Below are 10,262 nucleotides of genomic sequence, written 5' to 3' on the forward strand. Positions count from 1 at the left end.
CTTCTCTAGCTCCTTTGTGTGCTTGTGTGTGTTTAGTAGCAGGATGGGAAGGAGAGAGACACATTGGAGACTGAAGGACTACCATTATTCGGATGAGGGTAGGGGTAGTGGTCAGAAATGAAAGAGTTAAATCTTTGAGAATCCTCCATTAGTAGAAAGCATAAAAATCAGTGGAATAAAACTCCTCTTTTTTCATAAAAGAAAAAAATCAAGTTTTGGATGACAACATGGGGGCATGTTTATCAAGTATTGTATTTTTGAGTTTTGAAACAGAATCTAGTAAGTGAAGCAATGGAAAGAAATAAGAAAATGGAAATAAAAAGTTAAATACTTGACAGCCTTTTCTTGTCTACATTTCATAACAACAGAAGCTCTATAAGCTCCCTGAGGTCACAGAAAGATAGCCTGGACATTTTTAGGATTGGATTATTTATATCTATTTATTAAAAATACATTGAGGCATCTGAATTTAGTGAATACAAAATGCTAGTCATAAATATCAGGGGAAAGAGTTAGGTTAATTTGAGGACCTACAGGGATAATTTTATTTGTGTCACAAAATCTAAATGGTAGGTCTTGGTGGTGTTACTAAGTAGATATTTAAGAAAATCACAGAATCCACAGAGGCTGTCTTTTCTCTGACGCTGAGAGTATTCCCATTTAAATGACAAAATGTCACATTGTGGAACATGATTGTTAAGTTCAATTATGTGACCCATATAAGAAGGATATATGTTTTCCGGTAGGTAAACCAGTTCTCTTGCTAAGTATATTTTCATCTCTACATAATCATATCTGTGTGTGCCAAGCTACACAATTTTCCCTTGGCAGCTTGAAATCAAGTTGGGAATATTTTGGAAATGACCTAACTAATCGCTCATAATTTGGTATCGAGGTTGTTAAGTGTTTCAAGGCTGAAGGCTAACCTTTCAGATCTAAAGAGAAAACTATCTGGTCAGATATGTTGTCTTTGATAAGATAAACAGGCTTGCCACTGGTCTCTGTGGTGCCATTTGGTAATTAGGAAAAGACACTCCCTTAGTGTAGGGATAGCCTGCAAGCCACAGCTTGGCTCCTGAGCAAGGGTGGATGTCAGCCCCCACTCAGCCCTACAGCCTGGCACTGTTGTGCAACACAAAAACTTCGCAACACTAAGCCGGAGCTCTGAGTATTAAGATATTAGATAGCACAGGAACAAGTCTACAGGAGATTTTGCTTGCATTTTCACCAGTAACCAGTATTCTTGATGAACTCGTCATCAGTCTTAGATACCTGAGTCACCCTAGAAATGGGTAAGAGAAGGGAGAAGGAGTGCTCAATCTTTTCACCAAGGAGGAATCTCCTCTATTGTTCTTCACTCGTAGGGCTTCCATTTTGAGATAATAGGTTCAACAAAATAACTGAATTCCCTAAATAACTATTTGTTTGCATATTCTGATCTTTCAGTCAAGCAAATGTAACTGCCTACAGAGCTTCTGATGAGCATATGATGAGTCTTGTCATATTGGGTTTATATGATTTTTAGTTCAGATGAAATAAACATCCTCTTATTGAATCCATGTGTCTGTGTCCCACATAAATGCATGATGTTCATATGACTTTTGCTTTTTATATTTATTTACATACTCTGAGGGTTTGAAACTTTAAATTAGGAATAACTACTCTAAATCGTGTCCTGAGTGATCTGTTCCTCTTAAATTTATTCTGTTCTCATTGCCGATAATCCTGACCTTTAATGTAGGAAGAATTAAAAGGGCAAGATTATGGGGATAGAGTAGTTAAGAAGTGAGAATCTCTCTGACTCTTTGATTGATTTTGCATTGTCTAAAGATATGGTAGGATTCTGCCCAAAACTTTTCATGTTACTTTAAATTTAATTTGAGAAAGCATTTTAAGTATTTGCCAAAGAGTAGACAGATGTAAGTAAGCCTTGACTCTCCTTGCCTGATAAAGGAAAAAAAAAAACTGGACATCTTCTTCAGTGTAGTTTTTATAAATTGGAAGGTATGAAAAATTAGAGTTTTAGTGTATTCTAGTAAAGCCATCAGGACCCTGAGTGAGTTGACTGGATTTAAAGGGAGAGAAATGAATCCTTAAGGAAAATTTGGGAAGGGGGATATGAAATAACATGACTGTGAAGAGGAGTAATGGTTCACTTAGGCAAATTCCTTTTAGAAATCACATATACATCTGGAAATATATATTCTGAAATATATGCACATATTCTAGACAAAAATATAAATGTATATGGTGATTTGGGCCTTTGTCCTAAATAGAAAACAAATATCATCAGTATATGTTTTAAGGGGTTTTTTTCCTAAGGAAAAACCTGGCTTTTGATAACATGTGTCAGTGATTAATCATATTTTTTTCTTTTCTATTTAGGACAGATAATGCAGTAATACGCGAGCAGATGCTTTCGGTACTCACCAGATTCCTTAAGATCCCTACGAGTGTTTCTCTGTGCCCATTCCCTGGCTGGAGTGTGCTTGGCCCGTAGAGGCTAGAACCTCGGTTCTCTTTGGACGACTGCCTTTGGGCTAGTGGTGCTGTGGTGACCTACATCCACAGCCAGCCAGCATCCCTCCCGAAGGGTTCACATGTCCTCAAGGATGGCCCTTACCAAGGACAGACTGGCACAGGTTTTGAAAGCTCAGCAATCTTGCCTCAAGTCGGGATACACACTGGGGTAGAATTTAGATGCCAGAGGTCTCCTGCAGGATGAGACTGAGTTTGGGATTCTGCTTGAAGTTGTGCCTTGTTTGTCTTTTGTCTTGCCCTACTTACCTCCTTTCTTCACAGGTTTCTCTTGGGAGCCCTTCTGTATTGAATCCTTATCCCATTGTCTTCTCCTGGGGAAGCTGACCCAAGACTATATTCAAATATCGTTGAGGTGAAAACTATGCACATGCATGTGAAAGCTTAATACATCTGGATGCCAGGCTAATTTCAAGATAAAATAATGATGGTGTTTCCTTTCCATCCTCCAGCAAAGACTGGAAATCATGCCTGATGTCTGGGGAAGCATAAATGGAGCTAATTTCTCCCCAGCTAGAACGGTGGGAAATGGTGACAGTTGTTTTTGAGTATAAAAATCCCAATATATAGGTGGCTATATTAATCCATAGAAACATCAATGACCAACATTGTGAAATTGGGTAATTTGTAGACATGTAAGATCCAAAGAACTAGCCAGGGACCTTATGTTTCCTATGAGAGAATGTAACAACGCTGGTTGTGGATGCACAGTGAGGCTGACAATATTTAGTTAGGTCTGAAAGTGACTGAACAGGAGGGGCCATTTGGTTCTAGTCCTGTGCTCCCGCAGTAGACTCAGTTTACTCACCTTGCACTACCTTTTGTGGATTCAGTTGAGGATTTTGTATGATTTAATTTTCTCTCCTTTCTTAGCATATCAGTTACATTCCTTCCTTCCTTCCTTCCTTCCTTCCTTCCTTCCTTCCTTCCTTCCTTCCCTCCTTCCCTTCCTTCCTTCCTTCCACTTTTTTTAGCAGTTGCCCTAGAGTTTGCAATATACATTTACAGCTAATCCAAGTCCCCTTTCAAATAACACTATGCCACTTCGCTGATAGTCTGAGTACCTTTTACTAGCAAAATCAGTCTAATTTCTCCACTCATTGTTGTCATTCTCCACCCGTCGCTCCACTCATTGTACCATTGCTGTCATTTGTTTCACTTATATATAAGCATACATAAGCATATGTATATGTGATAGATACATAAGCATGCATAATCAAATGGTTGGTGCTATTATTTTGCACAACCTGTTATGTGTTAGGTCAATTAAGACTAAGAAAAATAAAAGTTTGCATCTCACCTTCACTTACTCTTTCATTGATGCTCTTTGTTACTTTATATAAATCCAAATTTCTGACTTATATTATTTTCTTTCTCTCCTCAAAAGACTTCTTTGAACATTTCTTGAAGGGCAGGTCTGCTGGCAACCAATTCCCTCAATTTTTGTTTGTCTGAGAAAGTCTTTATTTCTCCATCACTTTTGAAGGATAATTTTTCAGGGTACCGAATTCCAGGTTAGGTGTTTTGTTTTCGTTTTTGTTTTTCTTCTGTCAACACTTGGAATATTTCACTTCATTTTCTTCTTGTTTACATGGTTTCTCAGAAGTCAGATGGAATTCTTATCTTTGTTCCTCTGTAGGAAAGGTTTCTTCTGAGTTCCTTGAAAAATATACGCCTAGGCATAATTTTTTTGTTTGCCATTTTCTGCTTGGTATTCTTTGAGCTTCCTTAATCTATGATTTGGTGTCTGACATTAATTTGGGAAATTTCTCAGTCATTATTGTGTCAAATATTTTTTTTTCTTTTCTTTCTTGCTTATTTTTCTAGTATTCTCACTATACACATGTTATACCTTATATAGTTGGTTTCACTATTATTGAATATTCTGTTCTTTTTTATTCAGTCTATACAGCACCTGGCACATAGTAGACATATGATAAAAATTTAAATTTGTTTAATGAATGAGTACATTAGATTTTACAGCTACATTTTATTCTATTGTATGCATTTAACAAAATTTATTTAGCTAGTCTCCTATTGATACGCATTAAAGTTGTATCCCACGTTTGCTATTTCAAGCTCTATTGCCATGAAAATTCTGTTATGTACATCAGTTAACCCATAAGCCAGTGCATCTATAGGGAAAATTCCAAAAAGTAAAGTGGCTGCAGGCTCAAAGGATGTGGGAATTTTAAATTTTGATAGATAATGCCAAATTACTCTCTTTGTAGGTAATAATAATCTATCCTTCTACCACCAATATATGTATGCATAAGTAAAATTGTGCTAATTTATTTAAAGGAAAACTTATATTGATTGAAATTGAAGTGAATGCATGGTGCTTTTCTCCTTTAGGAAAGTAAGTTGGGAACTTACCTTTAATATAAAATTAATATATTCTTTGGGTTTAGAGAGTAATAACTCTATACAGAAGTCTAAAATAAATGTTGATTTTTTATCAAGTCTAAGATTCTACATCTTCCTTCTTAAATTAAAAATAGTCATTTAAAAATAAGTACATTGTGCGCCTTTCAACAGTGAAAAGGAATTAACAACTTTGAGCCAAGGAAAATTAATTATTTTGGTTATTAATTATGATTATTAATAAAAAAATGTAAAAACTCAAACTTTCTTCTGTATTTCACTATTCTTTATGGAGGACTTTAGATTTCAGTGTAACCTAAATTCAGCTGGGAATATAGCTTTGGTCTCAGCCCTCATCATCATCCGGAAAATGCAGTTTACTCTAATGTTAGAGCTATTAAACTATACCAAGAGTGGAAATTCAAATCTTAGAAGCAGTGACATGAAGGGAAAAGACAAGATATGTGCAAAGGCATATCTTATACCAAAGCAGTTTGTCTAGTTTGTAATTAGGTAGATTAAAATATTTAATGAAATTCCGAAGAGGAAATAGGATTAGAAATCTTGATTAAGAAATTATTACTCGCAGAAGAAACTTGCTGAGCACGGTCCTTTCCTTGTTTTTATATCCCCCAAAGGACATAAACCTTGTTTTTACCTTGGAGACAAGGAGCAAACATATTTTTCTCTCTGAGTCATGTTGGAAATGTGTAGAAGAGGCCCTTTAAAACTAAGCACGGTTGCTCATAATGTTCAAAGAGCAGTATTTCCTTTCAAATGGCATATCACCGGGCTGCCTAAAGAAAGCAGTTTTCTATTTTTTTTATTTAAAAAAAATTTTTTTTAACGTTTTATTTATTTTTGAGAGACAGACAGAGCACGAATGGGGGAGGGGCAGAGAGAGAGGGAAACAGAATCCCAAGCAGGCTCCAGTCTTTGAGCTGCCAGCACAGAGCCTGACTCGGGGCTCGAAATACTGAACCACGAGATCATGACCTGAGCCAAAGTCGGATGCTTAACCAATTGAGCCACTCAGGCACCCCACCTTTTTTTTTTTTTAACGTTAATTTATTTTTGAGAGAGAGAGAGAGAGAGAGAGAGAGAAAGAGCGCACATGAGCATGGGAGGGGCAGAGAGAGAAGGAGACACAGAATCTGAGACAGCTCCAGGCTCTGAGCTGTCAGCACAGAGTTCGACTCGGGGCTTAGGCCCACAAACTGTGAGATCATGACCTGAACCAAAGTCAGAAGCTTAACAAAATAAGCCACCCAGTCACCCTAGAGAGAAAGCATTTTTTGCCTGAGATACAAGCAATGAACATGGGAAATGGTTACACAAGGAACCCAGAACTAGCTTGAAACCTACTGATTTAAGATATGAAAATAAGTGTTTCGTGTGAAGACTTGTTTAATAATAAAAAAAAAAATGCCAAAGTTTATTTTTGTAGATGCCAGAGAATTTGAAAGAAACTTCAATTCAAAATTTTACAAAAAGTTTAGTAAACGTCAATAAAGGAAAATTTCTCCTATTGATCAATTGAATTTTTTTTTAATGTTTATTTTTATTTTTGAGAGAGACAGAGACAGAATGCGAGTAGGTTGGGGGAGAGAGAGAGAGAGACACAGAATCTGAAGCAGGCTCCAGGCTCCGAGCTGTCAGCACAGAGCCCGACGCGGGGCTCGAACTCACGAGCTGTGAGATCATGACCTGAGCTGAAGTCGGACGCTCAACCGACTGAGCCACCCAGGTGCCCCTGATCAGTTGAATTCTTGATACAACTTTAATTCAGCACGATGTGTCTTCCTTAGAGATAGGATTTCCCAAATATGACCAGAGGCAGGATCAGACCTTGAACTGTAGTAGGACTAGCTGTACCCTGACAGTCTAGCGTCTGGTAAGCCAACAGAATTTTCCAGGGTCAAAAAGTAAATGTAAAAAATAAATTTTGCTACAGAATCAGATAGGCAAGCCAGTGGATGATTGGAAGTGGAGGTGATGGATCTAGAATGACAAACTGAGGCCCACAAAACTACTGAACATCAGATAAATGTGGCATTTTTAGAGCAAAATAGTCTCAGACTTTAAGATGGAGAGGCAGGATTACTGATCAGAATAAGGCAAGACCTCATTTGTAGAGAAATGGAATGACGGAGTAAAGCAGAGATTTTTTAGAAGGACAGTGTAGTGCCTCAAATATGAATAAAAGGCAACTTTAGCAAAACCATTTCCTATTCTGTACAGGTATTTTATTTCTGTTGTCATTGTCCCTCCTATGGGCCACCCTTCTCCCTTCTTTTGTTCTACCCACTCACATTACTAGAACAGGGTCATGGTGCCTGTTTGAGTATTGGACCCAAGTTTTCCACAGATTGCCTTTCTTATGATTCCATTCAACCCTGGCTTACCTAGGCTCAATGGTGATTCTTTGAATACTGGAGTCTAACTGAATCTTGGACCTGGCAGTGGATTATCTTCTCACGAGTCACTCTTGTCTATTGGCTATTGGCATAGGTAACTCAAGATCCCTCGTTTTGGGGGGCTCTACACAGTCAGTTTCTCTTGTGGTCTCACTCTCTGAACTGTCTGCCCTAGATGCCCCCAGCCCACTAGGGGCTAGAGAGTGCCTTTCCATGGATATACCCACAGATCAAAACTGACAGTCATTCAGATTCTGGGTAAATAGGACTAGGACCCAATTATTGTATAATCCAGCCTTGGTAAATGTTGAAGGCAATGGTAATAACAGTGGCTCAGGAACTAGGCACTGTGCTAAGTGCTTTTCACAGATTTTCAAATTTATTTCTCACAAACTCCCAGGGTGTTAAGTATATTTCTCCAATTTTATGGAAAAGGAAAATGAGACAACTTGCCCAAAGTCAATATGTAGCAATCCAGAATACAAACCAGGCAGCCTGTCTCTAGGGTTGACAATTTTTAACAGACACAAGATCACAGCTATAACAAGAGAATACTTAACTTCATGCTGATAACTTACGTAGTGACCCAGATTTCTAAATTTAACTTTAGAAGAAACAAAATTGGTCTCAGGATTCTGGATGTGCTGAACCCTCAAGCAATAGCTGGATATAGTTAACCTTAGACTTAGCCCAGCTGAGCCTCCAGCGTTTTGCTGACTAGAAACAACAATGACAAGGCATCTAGTCAATTTATCAGGAGCTTTTTTTTTTTTCTTTCTTTCTTTCTTTCTTTCTTTCTTTCTTTCTTTTTTTTTTTTTTTTAACTGCATGTAGCAGGGAGTGGAAAAAATCGTAATGGTTTTATCATGAGCTTACTAGATACTCGCCAATCCTACCTCCTCTTGGACACATTGAACATCCACATTTTAAAAAGCCTCCATTGTAGTTGGGTTGGGGCTCTGTAACTGGGTTCTGGGCAATTAAATGTGAATGAAAGTGATGTATAAGGCCTACAAGTCTGGCGTCTCAAACAACTTGCATGATCCTGACTCATGATTTCTTTTATATGACTGGAAGAGGAGAACTCAAAATGACCCAAAGACACAATGGAAGTAGGTTTTTTCCTGATTCATTCTCTCAAAGAGAGATTTTTAGGAGAGGGCTTGACCTATATGGAACTATGTCAAGAGCAAGAACTAAACTTTTAAAAAAATTTGTTTTGCAAGTGTTAAGCCACTGAGACCAATGTTATTCATTACAATAGCTAATTTGCCCCAACTAGTACACATAGTATGGCGGGCACTTCCTTGATGCAAAGAAGTGGCATAACTCTTTGGGGAAACCCAAATCTGATCCTGATCTGACCACTTTCTTCTTGGGTACACTCGTGCTTAATGGTTTGAGAGGCCCTGGGAGGACAAGAAAGCCACTGCATTAAGTCCCAAACAATTAAGCAGAGAAACCACTTTCTACTTTGTTCTCACTAGACCCATTGACCAGGAATCAGGCCCTGTTCCTACTCTGCCCTGCATCATTTCTGAGCAGAATTATGAAATAACCATGCTCAGCATATTATATGACCAACATCTCCTCTTACCACATGTAAAGCTATGGCATGATTAGATCTTGGATCAAAACTCCCTTTCCTTTCTGCATCTTGATTATATGGCTTGTTGCACCTACTGATCAGGCTTGAAGACCCAGTTGACCCAGGACACCCCACGGCAGAAGAGCTGAATAGGGACACTTGTGGGTAAGCACTTTACACCCCAAGGTATTATGTGCATTAATGAAAAACTCTCAATTGTTGTATGTCAGTTGTAGCTACAAAACAAAAACAAAAAACAAACCACTCAGCAACCAGTGGCTAGGTCACAATGTCCTATGGATAGAAATATAAATGCTGGGTCTGAGGCTGGGTGGGTGGGGGTGGGGGCACCAGTATCTTCTCTTTTATCCACGGAACACCCTGGGAAACAATATGTCAATAGAAGGAAGTTTAACAATTAGATGGGATGAACATAAAATTGTTAAGGGAAAAAGAAGAAAACCAACTGTCCAGCTTAATGAAGCAAATCTATCCTCGGGTCCTCAGAGTATTCCCAGTGTCACACCTAGATTGTTCTCGCATCTGAAAACTACTCATGGTATTGCTGCCTTGGTATCCATTTTGTTTGGCCAACTAGCCTCTGGGGGCTTAACATGGACACTAGTCCCTCATGCAAGTACACACCCCAAATAACAGCAGCCTCCCAGTACCTGTATGCTATTATGGGACCCTTAGATAAGACCCCTGTGGGGATTACCAAAGCCCCATTCATCTGTTTTAAATTGAGCTACCTGTCCCTAGCCTGGAAACCCCAAAGCACTCTACCCATGGATCCCAATATAGGCTTGTGTCTCAGGTCCTTGCTCTCTCTGCACTCTGCCTTAACCTCTCTGTGTGGCTTACGGGGTACTTCTTCCAGAACTTGTGAGTAATAAACTTCTTTACTTCAATTATTTCAATTTCTCTTGTGGTCTGTTGTTGAACCCTGGCTCATCATCTGGCACCCTGTGCTCCACTTAACAAATGTTAATTTAACAGAGTCATAACAGAAGGTCAGCAGTACTAAGATAAGAGAGAGAGGGAGGGAGTGAGATTGAGAGAAACCAAGCAGAGCCCTGTAAAAAAATTCTAGTTACTGTTCTTTGGTATATTTTTAAGATGATTTATTCCCAGTGGAAAGAAAACAAGACATTCTCTTTTAGTTACAAAGAATAAAAGGTTATCTATGTCTAAATTTAGGAATGAATCCAAGTCAGTTGTGTGATGTAAGTCCTCTCCCAGCAAAGAAGTGGCTGTAAGTGGAATAAAGTATTTTATATTCCTTCAAGAGTGCATTTCCTTATTCCAATATTAGAATCAACAATAGAGTCAACAGAGTCTTATAGGGCAATGAT

Source organism: Panthera leo, chromosome B1, assembly GCF_018350215.1.
Source record: "Panthera leo isolate Ple1 chromosome B1, P.leo_Ple1_pat1.1, whole genome shotgun sequence".
Classification (NCBI taxonomy): Eukaryota; Metazoa; Chordata; class Mammalia; order Carnivora; family Felidae; genus Panthera; species Panthera leo.